At 40.9% G+C, this 12,929-nt stretch overlaps 2 pseudogenes across 2 annotated transcripts in view; one reads left to right on the top strand and one right to left on the bottom strand.

The window, feature by feature from the left end:
• Positions 1 to 4,299: 4,299 nt before the first annotated feature.
• Positions 4,300 to 12,929, bottom strand: part of LOC309795881 (RNA/RNP complex-1-interacting phosphatase-like) — a 74,034-nt pseudogene continuing 65,404 nt past the window's right edge. The window contains exons 5-7 of the transcript in view: positions 12,652 to 12,708; positions 7,573 to 7,619; positions 4,300 to 4,394 (exon numbers count right to left, since the gene is read on the bottom strand). The product of the transcript in view is annotated as an RNA/RNP complex-1-interacting phosphatase-like (transcript). The remainder of the gene's footprint in view (positions 4,395 to 7,572; positions 7,620 to 12,651; positions 12,709 to 12,929) is intronic.
• Positions 10,272 to 10,945, top strand: LOC309795723 (RING finger protein 11-like; annotated as a pseudogene). Its single transcript has 2 exons — positions 10,272 to 10,551; positions 10,770 to 10,945. The product of its transcript is annotated as an RING finger protein 11-like (transcript).

The raw sequence follows: 12,929 nt of genomic DNA, 5'->3' as shown, positions 1-12,929 counted from the left end.
TAGAGTGAATTCTGCTCAGAGCAGTGCGAAACAAAGTGGATTGTAGCAAATCCTTATTTTAACAGACTAAGGAGGAGGGTAAGCCCAGAACAGGGTAGCACCAGGAAAGGCAGACTATCAGAAAAGTCATACTCAGTGTTTTTTGCTTTTATTGCCTCTCTGAATACAGTTGGCACTTGATACTTTTGAATATCAACATTTTAGAAATATGTTTTAGTAATGATGCTTTCTATATACAAGAAACCAAAGTGGTTATGTAGGGGTCTGCTTTTCAATGTTTTATTCTTCCTAATTTTTAAACTATGTAGACATATTACCAATTACAAATTTTAAATGATATCTTCTAAGTTGAATCAGAAGGACTATTTCCTTTGTGTGATATGTAGGTTCTACGGCAAGGTTGCTTTTCATCTTTACAGTTCTTTCCCTCCTAACACAGAGAGCACATTGATCAACAGCCACCGTTCGTTTTTAGATCTTAGCTACCTAAGAAGGAAAAGAAAAAGTCAAGCCCCACATCTCTAGTTCCACATTGAGGGAATTCCCTGCCGGTCCAGTGGTTAGGACTGAGCGATTTCACTGCCAGGGCCACGCGGCATGGGAAAAAAATCTGCATTTATCTAAAACAATATTGTGGAGTCCTTTGGATTTTCTTACATTTGAAAATCTTTTTTAATTGGATTCAAGTGATGATGGTTTTTCTAGGTTTTGGGATGTCATCTTCTTGGATGTTGAAGATGATTATAATCTAAGTTCTAGGAAAAATACAAAAACCTTCTTGATACTTTTTAAGCTTCCTTTCTGCTTATGATATATTTCTATTCTTTGAAATATATATTTCTACCAGGCTTAATACCTGTGACTTGCTGGGTAAAAATATGAATGAGCACAATAATGAAATTCTTTTACACTTATTATTTGGCTGTCTGCTTTGTACCAGTTTCAATTGAAATACTTGTCTATATATAATTTGCCTACCTATACATTCATATTGATTGAATTTTGTTGCTTGTTATGCATTTTTACTAATATATCTTTAATTCTTTGAAAGGTCTTGATCAATCCAAACGTCCCGACGTGATGAAAGCCAAATACACCAGAGCCATTCATCTTGAGATGAATCAGGTACAGGAAAAGCCAAGTGTCCTAAAGGTTCCCTCTGATCAACCCAGGAAGAATAAACATAAAGCCTCTGAGCCTACCAGTGGTGCTCACAAGGCCAAAATCCAGCCAAAGAATCCAGAGTGCCTGTTAGGGGGAGAAGTGGTTCCATGCAATGCTGCAGTCAGTGACAGGGCTCCTGTGAACACGGCCAAGCATTCGAAAGGCAAACCTCAGAAAACTGCATCCAGAAAGATCAGCAAAACTAAGAGCCATGGGCAGGAAAAGACAACAAGGGCCAGGGGAAGAAAGAAGGTTGAAGAGAATAAGCAGTCAGGGAACAAAGTCAAGGCAGAAGAGAAGCCAACAATTCCCCAGATGAAGCGGAAGGAACACCAAACTGAGCTTATCCAAGAGAGCTTTAAAAAGCCTCGAACCTCCCTAGGCATGTGCATGCTGGAGTCTGGGAAGGTTTTTCATGCACTGGGGGAGAAGAATGACAAGAAAACTGGGCTCTCTTCCTGTCGGGTCTTGGGAAATTCAAGCAACCCTAAAGACCCCCAGTCACCCCCACCTAGCCAGCCATGGCAGCGTACCCCACGTGAGGGTAAGAGCCCTGAGAAACCTCAAGTCAAAACCCAGAAACCAGACAGCAGTGCTGAAACAGAGTTTCCATCTCCATCCCAGGATCACTTGCCTCCTCGTGGGAAGGTCAAGTTGATACCTCTGCCTTTTTCTGCCTGGGACAAGCCTCAAGCTCGACCTGCTCCTCGGAGGCCACAGTCTCTGGTCTCACATCTGCCTACTGTGGCAGACCGTGCCCAGACTGCCTCTACTAACTCAGCTCAACCTGCTGCAGCCACTTCATCCCAGCCAGCTCCTGCCTCTTTGCCAGGTCCTGCCAAACCAGCTCAGCCAACTGTGACCAACCCAACCCATCCGGGTTGGACCGACCATACCCAGCCTAGTGTCCCTCAGTCTGTTGCTCCTAGGCCTGCATCCTACAAAACTTCATCTGGCGCTTCTCTCCAGCGGGAGCCGGTTCCCCCTGCTGTGACTAAGCGCCACTCCCCACCCAAGCTCCAAACCCCATTTCTACTCCAAGACTTCAGCAAGCAACGAAGACCATGGAGGGAACCCAACGTTTCTGAGCCAGTCATGTCAAAGCCCATCGAACAAGAGCACAGACCAGAGCGGGAGGCCATGAAGAGGCGGGCTCAACAAGAACGTGTGAATGCTGCCAAATACACCTCTTTGGGGAAACTGCAGTTTTTCACTGAGAGGCAAAAAGAAATGGAAATTGCTTACTACTACGGATATTTATAGTAAGAGCAGCTAGGAATGTTGGTGCCGCCTGGGGTACCAGCTGTTCTTCCTTATATAAATAAGATAGGTATAAATTCCTCTATTTATTTTGATATATTTTCAAACAATAAAACTGAATAAGTAAATGTAATAGAATTAATAGATGAGTAATAAACCTTTTGAATTGTGAGATGCTGATAACTCTGGCGTGCTTCAATTTTTTTGGTTTTGTTTTGTTTTTGACGGGGTTGGAATCAATGTCTGCATGAGAAAGGAAGGACTGAAAGTCGGATGGGAGAAGGAAGGAGAGGGGAGGAAAGGGGTAAAAACTGAGGAAAGAGGAAGGAACGTAGCCCAGGGCCAGGAAGGTCGAAAGAGATTCATGGATTTAAGAAAGGAAGCAGGAGTGAGGGTGAAAGGGTAGAAGTGAAAAGCAGGGTCAGAGGTCAGGGTTGAAAGAACAAAATGTGAGTAGAGCTGAAGATGATGGAAGGTGAGTCTAGGTTTACTAGAAGAAATAGAAAAAGTCTCTTGGGGAGGTTGGCCTTAAGTCTCACAACCACCACGGAGGTATTTAAGAAAACAAGAGGTTCAGGACACATGTCTGAAAGGTTAGAGTTGCCTTATGCAGGTGTGATTATAGTGGGGGTATAGGGAAATCTCCCAGAGAGGTGGCTAGGGCTCAGAGTTATCCTAGGGGCAGCTGACGGTAGGGGCAGGGCCAAGGGAAGTGCTGCATCAGGAGGGAAACGAATACGGCCTGGAATGCAAATCACAATATACTCAACACCTAAGCACCAGGGCAGCTAATGCACTATTCAGTTAAGCCTGGCAACGACAGGCAAGGCCAGTATTCCTGTGCCACTTCACTTAGGAGAGGTGCAGCAAAGGGCTGAGGTCACATCGCATGTGGAGGTACAAGGCCTCAATTTGAGGCCCAAATGCCTCTGAAGTCCTTAGTATTTGCAAGTGCCTGCAGGCGTCCAACCTGGCTTTCAGAGCACAGCATGTTGAGGTTACTGGTGGACGAGATCAAACTTCTGGACAGGCCTAAGTATTAACTTGAGGGGCTTCCTCCATTGACCAGGGGGTGTGCCACCTTCTGTAAACATCACCATCAAGTGAAACGCACGAGAAGAATCCTACAGACGTGTCCACTGTCATGGGTGAGAGCTGTGGGACACGGGCACTGGGCAACGGCTCCAACAGCCACAGGACGCAGGCGCCCAGTGGTTCAGGGGCTCCCTGGGAGGCCTCGTGGGGCTGCTCGGGGGAGTGAGGTTGGCAGACAGTCTCAGGGGTGGGCGTCAAAAGGAATGACGTGGGGAGAAGGGAGAGATGGAGGCAGTGAATAGTGGATAGTGGATAGTGAAAGTGGGAAAACTGGCAATTTTCATTTTCAAAATTATTTTTTGAGGTGTCATTCACATGCCATAAAATTCACCTTCTGAGACTGCAAATTCAGTGTCATTTTGTACATTCTCAAGCCTATGCAACCATCACCGTCATCTAACCCATCATGTATTCATCACTCCAAAAAGAAGCCCCTGTAACCATCAACTGGCCCTCTTCATCGCCACCTCCTTCAGTCCCTGCAACCATTCATTTCCCTTCTGTCACTATGGTTTGGCCTTTTCTGGACATTTCATGAAATAATACAAATGTGCCCACTGTGTGGGGCTTCTGTCACTTAACATAATGTTTATAGGTTCGTCCATGTTGTAGCATGTGTCAACACTTCATTCATTTTTACGACTGTATAATATTTCACATACACACCACATTTAAAATTTCCATTCTCCCATTGATCGGCATTTCGGTTTTTTACACTAATAATCCCCATTTATTGACAGTTGATTCTGTGCCAGGCAGCACCAGGTTAAGTTACTGACCTTATTTCACAGATAAAGAGGCCTGGAGAGTGTGAAGAGTTTGCCCAAGATTAAGAGCTAGTAACTGGGGGAACTGGGGTTTGAACTCACGACGACCTTCAGAGGTATGAAATTCACATGACAGAACATTAGAAAAGGTACACAGGGGTATTCAATGAAAAGTCACCCTTTTCCCCATGTTCCTCAGCCACACATTTCCCTCCTCAGAGGCATCTGCTTTTGCCATGTTGTGGATCCTTCCAGAGAACTATTTATACCTCAACATGGATGTATCACAATTTATTGACTCATCTGTCCCACGGATTTGATATGTCACTTTCATGGTATAATAGATTCTTATACGTACTTATATTACTCTTTTCAGAGCTGTCCTGACTCCTTTTTGCCTATCCTTTATGCCTTCCATTTCTCTAAAATTCTTTTTATGTTCTATTTGATTTAAAAAACATTTTTCCTTGTCTTGTTTGTTTCTCTTAAGGCACTATCCATTATGTTCATTCACCTGTATTATTTTATTTTATTTATTTATTTTTGGCAGTGTCGGGTATTAGTTGCAGCACGTGGGCTCTTCGTTGCAGTGCGTGGGCTCTTCCCTGTGACTCGTGGGCAATCTAATTTTGGCATTTGGGTTCCACAGCACGTGGGCTAAGTAGTTGTGGTGTCGGGCTTAGTTGCCCTGCGGCATGTGGGATCTCAGTTCCTCAACCATGGATCGAACCTGCATCTCCTGCATTGGAAGGCTGATTCTTAACCACTGGACAATCAGGGATGTCCCCACTCTTGTATTATTTTAAATTTAGTCGGCTTTTCTAACTTTTTTTCTTTTATTTTGAATTCTGTCCTGAGTTCTATCATCTTACCTCATTCTGGTTTATGCTGTTCGTTCATGTTTTTTTTTATTATTGTAAAATATACAGAAAACAAAATTTAGTATTTCAACCATTTTTAAGTATACAGTTCAGTAACATTAAAGACATTCACAATGCTGTGCAGCCATCAGCACTATCCAAATTCAAAATAACTATGTCAAGAGCTTCCCTGCTGCTGCAGTGGTTGAGAGTCCACCTGCCGAGGCAAGGGAAACAGGTGCGTTTCCCGGTCCAGGAGGATCCCACATGCCGTACAGCAGCTAGGCCCGTAAGCCATGGCCACTGAGCCTGCGTGTCCGGAGCCTGTGCTCTGCAACGGGAGAGGCCACAACAGTGAGAGGCCCGTGTAGCGCAAAAAAAAAAATAATAATAATAATTATGTCAAAATATTGAGCAGGACTTCAGAAAGATGGAGGCAGGAGCATAGTTTCTGAATCTCTCCAAACCCTTTCATGGAAGAAGATCAAGTAAAACCAAACACCCATAGGTGGCATTTATCAGCATTTACCATCTCCAGAACTTTTTCACCATTGCAAACAGAGACTCTATAGCCATTAAAAAGTAACTTCCCATTCCCTCCTCGACACACGTTCTTTCATCTTTTCCATTGATTTTTTAACATCTTTTAGCCAACTATGAAATAATAGCTTACAGTTTTGATCTGTTTTTCGGACCTGTTTTTTCCAACTTGATTTTATTGTCTGAAGAGATGCTATTCTGCTCCTTATTCTCTTTTTTTTTTCTTACACTACCTCTGTACGGGACTTGATCCCAATCCTTTTCTTTTATTGATTTTTGAATGAAAAAGGTTTTAAAGCGCTTTGAAAAGGATGTGAGAGGCCAAGAGGAAACATGGTCTTCATGGCTGTTTCATCAATGCTTCACTTATACTCTTGTGAAATAACTGTTTTCCAGGAGGCATAAACCAGTGGGCTTTATCATTGGACAGAGTGCAGAGAAAGGACCCCATGAAAGCTGATCTCCTTAGCAAAAATGATTTAGTTATGATTTCACCCAAGATTGGTCACAACCCAGCCTGGGAAACTCAATGAACCAGAGACGAGGTATAATGCCATCTTTCCTTCTCTCTGCCTCAGCTCTCAAGGGTTGGTCACCTACATGTTATTAGTGATTATTAGTTGGTTTCTGTTCATAATTACTATCAGAAGACACAGCACTTATGGTCCCAATTACACTGCCCAGCTACGCACCATTCTTCTTCGTTTTGGCTTCCCGTCCACCAGCAGGAACCTCATTTATTTTTGTTCTCCCTTCACCACAGCCCAGTAATGTTTGTGAATGACTCTCAGTCTCACCAGAGTCTGTATCTCTCACTCTGCCCCAACACCCCACTGCATCATTCGCTCCCTGAAGTGTACTCTAGAAATTTAGGTAACCTGGATATTTTACCACTGTTCACCATCTCTTATGAAACCGGAAGAAGAGCAGCTTTCTTATGGAACGACAGAGACCTTGTAAAGAGAAAACACCAGTCTGCAGGAGAAAGGGAAGAAGACAATGATGGAAATAGTTTCTGGAAAACTATTTTTACATGAGGTTTTGTTTGTTCCTGGTAAATAAATGGAAATCTTCTAAACATTTAAAGAAAATCTAGGGCTTCCCTGGTGGCGCAGTGCTTGAGAGTCTGCCTGCCGATGCAGGGAACACGGGTTCGGGCCCCGGTCTGGGAGGATCCCACATGCCGCGGCGTGGCTGGACCCGTGAGCCATGGCTGCTGAGCCTGTGTGTCCGGAGACTGTGCTCCACAACGGGAGAGGCCACAACAGTGACAGGCCCACGTACAGCAAAAGAAAAAAAAATCTAAACGACTAAATTCAGTAATACAGGAATATAACATTTTAAAAAATTTTCTTTGGCTGTGCAGCATGTGGGATTGCAGCTCCCCAACTAGGGATTGAACCCACACCTGCTGCATTGGAATGGCAGAGTCTTAACCACTGGAGCACCAGTGAAGCCCTAAGAATATAACTTTTAGAGGAGAAGTTATAAACCCCTTGGTTATATGAACTGCAGATTTTTTTTACTAAGAAGTCATGTATTTTAAATGACTTGGAGCTTTAAAGAAAGGAAAAAAGGAAAGAAGGAAGGAAGGAAGAAAGAAAAAGGGGCTTCCTTGGTTGTGCACTGGATATAATATCAAAAATAAATTAATTAATTAAATAAATTTAAAAAAGAAAAAAATGCTGAAATCCACTGACTAATTATTAAGGCTGTTATATCTATTTCCAGATACATCCCTTTATAAACTTTTACTAAAAGGTTATCTTATGTCAGAAGAAATGAATTACAAACTTTTCTTTTTTCCCCAAATTTGAGAAATTCCCATACACTTCTAACTTCAAATTTTATAAAAACGGAAAAGCAGTGAAATGCCTTATACTTACATCCAATTGCAGCATCTGGCCTCATGCCTTCTCTATCAATCAAATATCTACAAAACAACAAAATTCGAGTCATTTGTAAATAAAAAGAAAAGAAAATCAAGTTTTTGCAAAAAAGGTCCTATTTTGCTTTACAAATATATATATAAAAATCCTAAGAAAATATCAGCACATCTAATCAATAATTATTAAAGAATGATATACACCATGACTACAAAAAGGCGTTACTCCAAGGACGCAAGGATAACGCAACTTTAGAAGGGCTATTAATATAATTATTTACAATAAGACAACAATTTAATTAATAAATGAAAGAGAATAAAATACAGGACCAAACTGGCAGATGTTAAAAAGTTATCTGATAACATGCAACAGTCAGTTTTGGTGAAAATGCTCTGTATGCTAAAAACAGGAGACTTAATATGACAGAGTACTCATCAAGAACCAACAAATAACAAAAGGAAAATCAGGATAAATATGAACATGATATCTACAAAACCCTATCTAACCAACCATCGGAGCCAGAAACTTAGGACTCACCATCACTGATGGCTATTTCTCCCTCGGCCTAATCCTCAACCCACCACCAGTGCTAACAATGAAGCTGCCTACATACCTCTAGAATCTGTGCACAGCTTTCCACCAAAATGACCACCACACCCTGGTCCACGCCACCATTACCCCAATTTCTACAACAGTCTCCTAACTTGTTTCCTCTCTTCCACTCTTTCTCCCTGCAGTGCATTCTCCTCTCGGTAGCAAAATGATAGGTTGAAAGGGCAGTTGGGTATGTTCCACACACTCACCTTCAACAAAAAAAGTTCAATTGTTTTCTATTACTCTTAAAGTCTGAAACCTTAAACATAAGCCTGAACAATTGAGCTCCTACCCCACACTTGTAGCTCCATTATAATCACATGCTCCCCCAACAGCCCCACCTTCCAGGCCAGTTCCTCCAACACAGCATATGCTTTCCTCTTATAGGGTCTTTTGCTATTCCTTATGCTCAGAAATCTCTCCACAACGTCCCTATCTGGTTAATTCCTACTCATCCTTCAGATATCAGCTGAAACATCTGTAAATAAACCTTCTCTAATCTCCATGATGAGATCAAGTCCTCCCTAAAATATGATCTCATGGTACCATGTTCTTCTCCTTGGCACTTGTCAGAGTTGTAATTTTACATGCAGAGTATGATTCTTGAATATCTATTCCCTCTCTGGACTGTTAGAATTCACAAAGCGCAGGTCAAGTCTCTTCACTCACAAAATTTCACAAGTCTTTTTGCTAGCACCCAGCAGAGTGCTTAAACATAACACATGCTCAATAAGTATTTCCTGCATGAACAACCATAAACGAGTACAGTGTAGCAACATCCACCAAAAGCATAAGGACATAAACTCTATCATGCAGAAGTTCCATTCTGAATGAAGTAAACTGAGACAAAGCATATATATTGAATAGTGCTCACACAGGAATGTTCATTACTTTCATGTTTTATAATATCAAAAACTTCTGACTTTTATATGTTCAACAGTGAGCAAAGGAACAATGCAGCATTAAAAATAAATAAGTAAACAAATGGGACCTAATGAAACTTAAAAGCTTTTACACAACAAAGGAAAGTGTAAAGAAGATGAAAAGACAACCCTCAGAATGGGAGAAGATATTTGCAAGCGAATCAACAAAGGATTAATCTCCAAAATATATAAATAGGACATGCAGCTCACTATTAAAAAATCAAACAACCCAATCAAAAAATGGGCAGAAGACCTAAATAGACATTTCTCCAAAGAAGACATAGAGACGGCCTCCAAGATGGCCAAGAGGCACATGAAAAGTTGCTCAACAGCACTAATTATTAAGGAAATGCAAATCAAAACTACAATGAGGTATCACCTCACACCGGTTAGAATGGGCATCATCAGAAAATCTACAAAGAACAAATGCTGGAGAGGGTGTGAGGAAAGGGAACCCTCTTGCACTGCTGGTAGGAATTTAAACTGATACAGCCACTACGGAGAACAGTATGGAGGTTCCTTTAAAACTAAAAATAGAATTACCACATGATCCAGCAATCCGACTACTGGGCATATACCCAGAGAAAACCATAATTCAAAAAGACATATGTACCCCAATGTTCAAGGCAGCACTATTCACAATAGGTAGGCCATGGAAGCAACCTAAATGCCCATCGACAGATAATAGGATAAAGAAGAAGTGGTACGTATATACAATGGAATATTACTCAGAGATAAAAAAGAACGAAATTGGGTCATTTGTAGAGACGTGGACGGACCTAGAGACTGTCATACAGAGTGAAGTAAGTCAGAAAGAGAAAAACAAATATTGTATATTAATGCATATATGTGGAATCTAGAAAAATGGTACAGAAGAACCGGTTTGCAAGGCAGAAATAGAGACACAGATGTAGAGAACAAACGTATGGACACCAAAGGGGGAAAGTGGGGCAGGGCGGGGTTCGGTGGTGGTGAGATGAATTGGAAGATTGGGATTGACATATATACACTAATATGTAAAAAATAGATAACTGGTAAGAACCTGCTGCATAAAAAATAAATAAATGTTTAAAATGCAAATATAAATTTTAAATAATTAATTAATTAGTTAATTTAAAAAAAAAGAATGAGGTTGGAAGACTGTCAAAACAGCACACGGAACACACACTCAAGCCCTGGAAGATGAGGAAGTGCCATAAGTCCCCCAGTTCGGATGACATCTCGCTGCCTCACAAGTCTCAGTCCGACTGGGCTAGCTTTGGCAAGGGGACAGAGCTGGGTCAGGAGCTGCTGCTGCCATATCTGGATCAAGTTCCAGTTTTGGTCTATCATTCAACACCTAGCCAGACTCGCCTAGCAACTCAGCTGAGAGGAACCAAATAGGATAGCTCAAAGAATAGGCCTCACACTGCATCAGCCTAAAGGTGTTTATGACCCTGGAAGAAATGGATCAGAAGAAAGGATCCGGAGGACTTCCCTGGTGGTGCACTGGCTAAAGACTCCACACTCCCAATGCAGGGGGCCTGGGTTCACTCCCTGTTCATGGAACTAGATCCCACACGCATGACGCAACTATGAGTTTGCATGCCACAACTAAGGAGCCCAGTGGCTGCAACTAAGACCCGGCACAAACAAACAAGAAAAAATCAATCAATAAAATAAAACCAATATTAAACCAAGATCCGGGACTGTGTGATCTGTATGATGGACTTTGCTTACGAGAACCCAGTTTGATTTCTGCTGTGTATGCAGATCACCTGGGCTGTACAGATGACTGGCTGATGAGATCCCTTACGTGCCCCTCCTGCATGGAGACAGTTGATGCAGCACTGCTTTTGTCCTACGAGTCTAACTGAGTCAGTGTCTCTCACCTGACTTCAAGAGAACCATCATTTTTGGTGGTTTTGATCTTTTGTCTTTGAGCCCAAAGAGCCGGGGGTTAGGAATTAAGATCATGCATGAAAGTTTCCTAAAAATTCCTGAACGGCTGCAGATGTTGGGGAAAAGTACGTGATAGTTTAGAAATTTAGGGGGAAAATTAGGATGCTATTTTTATGGAAAGCCTTCACCCAAGGTTTAAAAATATAATTGTATTTAGATCTTGTTATTGCTCCAGTATATAGGATTTATGTAAAGTGTTACAGCACCTATATAGGTTTTAATTCTGTGTCAAGGATTAGCATAAAGACAGTGGTTGTTTTTCCTAAGTGAGATAACATTCTGCTTCCCCCATCCAAATTCTTTCCTGAAGTTGCTGGCATCTCGGTCAAGGTTTTACTTAATCGCTACATTTTATAACACTGGCACACAAAAAAAGTAGTTTTAAGCTTGCTTGCATAGTTCTTGTTTTTAAGAATAAACATAGAGCATTTATTTTTTACTTTATAGGAACTCCACAAGTTAAGGTCCCATTATTCTTTTGCTGTGATTGTTGTTACTATTGATGGTGCTCTTTTCTGTCTTTGCTGGTTCTTTCTAATCTACCGTTTGTCCTTATTGGCATACGATCATCTCAGGGTCACAAGATGGCTGCTGTAAAACCAAGGATCATATTCTAACAAAACAAGGAGGAAGCAAAAAAAGAGTCCAAATGGTCATTTTCCTAATGCATATTTATCTTTTTTCAGAGAAAAGTATCATTCTCATAAGCACAATAACAGCCTTCCCCTCATTACTCATTTGCCAAAACAGACTGATATGACCATTCATAAGACAATTTATGGCAAAGAGGGGTATGATAATGATTGCCTCAGCCTAACAAGGATTTATCCACTAAAGCTGAATGCTTCACTCCTCAAAGAAATCAACACTTTTCTACATACAAAACACAAGTCTCTTGAAGGGTTCTTCATAAGTGCATTATTGAAGAATTTGGTATGTCATGAGCACTTAAGGATTGGACATTCAACTGTAGTAGTGTCCATGTTGGTTAATTTTCTTACAAGCCCCATGATGAGTTTGAGAAAAACTGAAAGAATCAGAGTATCAGGTTCTATTAAATTCTTACATGTATCTTGCTTAAGTTTTTCTTCATTAATTTATATCCAACTACCTAAAGCAAATTTGGAGGAAAAAAAAATTAAATAAATAAATACATACATACATAAGATTGAGGTCTCCAAATATTTTCATAGGAAGATGTCCACCATATATTAAATTATAAACCAGAATGTCTAAATACTATACCATTAAATCACATGTACAGTCAGTTCTGTATATCCAACGGTTTCATATCCTACAGATATGGAAGGCCGACAATACTACACCATTTTACATTACGGGACTTGAGCATCCGAGGATTTTGGTATCCATGGGGAGTTCTAAGAACAATCCTCTGCAGATACCAAGGGACCATTGTATATGCTTATATCTGGATTATTTATGTCTCAAAATATATGTGCTAAATTATTACTGGTCATAACCTCTGAGTAGGGGGCAAAATTGCCTTCCACTTCATACATTTCTCTGACTGCATTTTTTGCATTCAGCTTACATTAACTTACATTACTACTGTAAACAGAACAATTTAAACATGGTCTGCCTCTTGGGGTTGGCCACTCACCTGCAGATGACGTAGCCAGTCCTGTTTAAATCAGGGGTACAGTGGACACCAATAAGTCTGTATACAAAAAGGGAATATGGAATTAAGTAAGCAAAGTAGAAACACTAAAAACAAGTTATACAATTTTCTGAAGAGTAGCCTTTATTAGTTACCACAACGACCACTATCCTGAAAAGGAAAAACTCTGAAGAAAAGAGTGTTTTTGCAGGAACATACTATAAAGAATTAAGTACTATAAAGTCAAAATTCATTGTGTCTTGGAATTTTTGCCTAGCCTC

Source organism: Mesoplodon mirus (assembly GCF_964341445.2).
Source record: "Mesoplodon mirus genome assembly, chromosome: 20".
Lineage (NCBI taxonomy): Eukaryota > Metazoa > Chordata > Mammalia > Artiodactyla > Ziphiidae > Mesoplodon > Mesoplodon mirus.
This window is presented reverse-complemented; position numbering and strand designations above follow the sequence as displayed.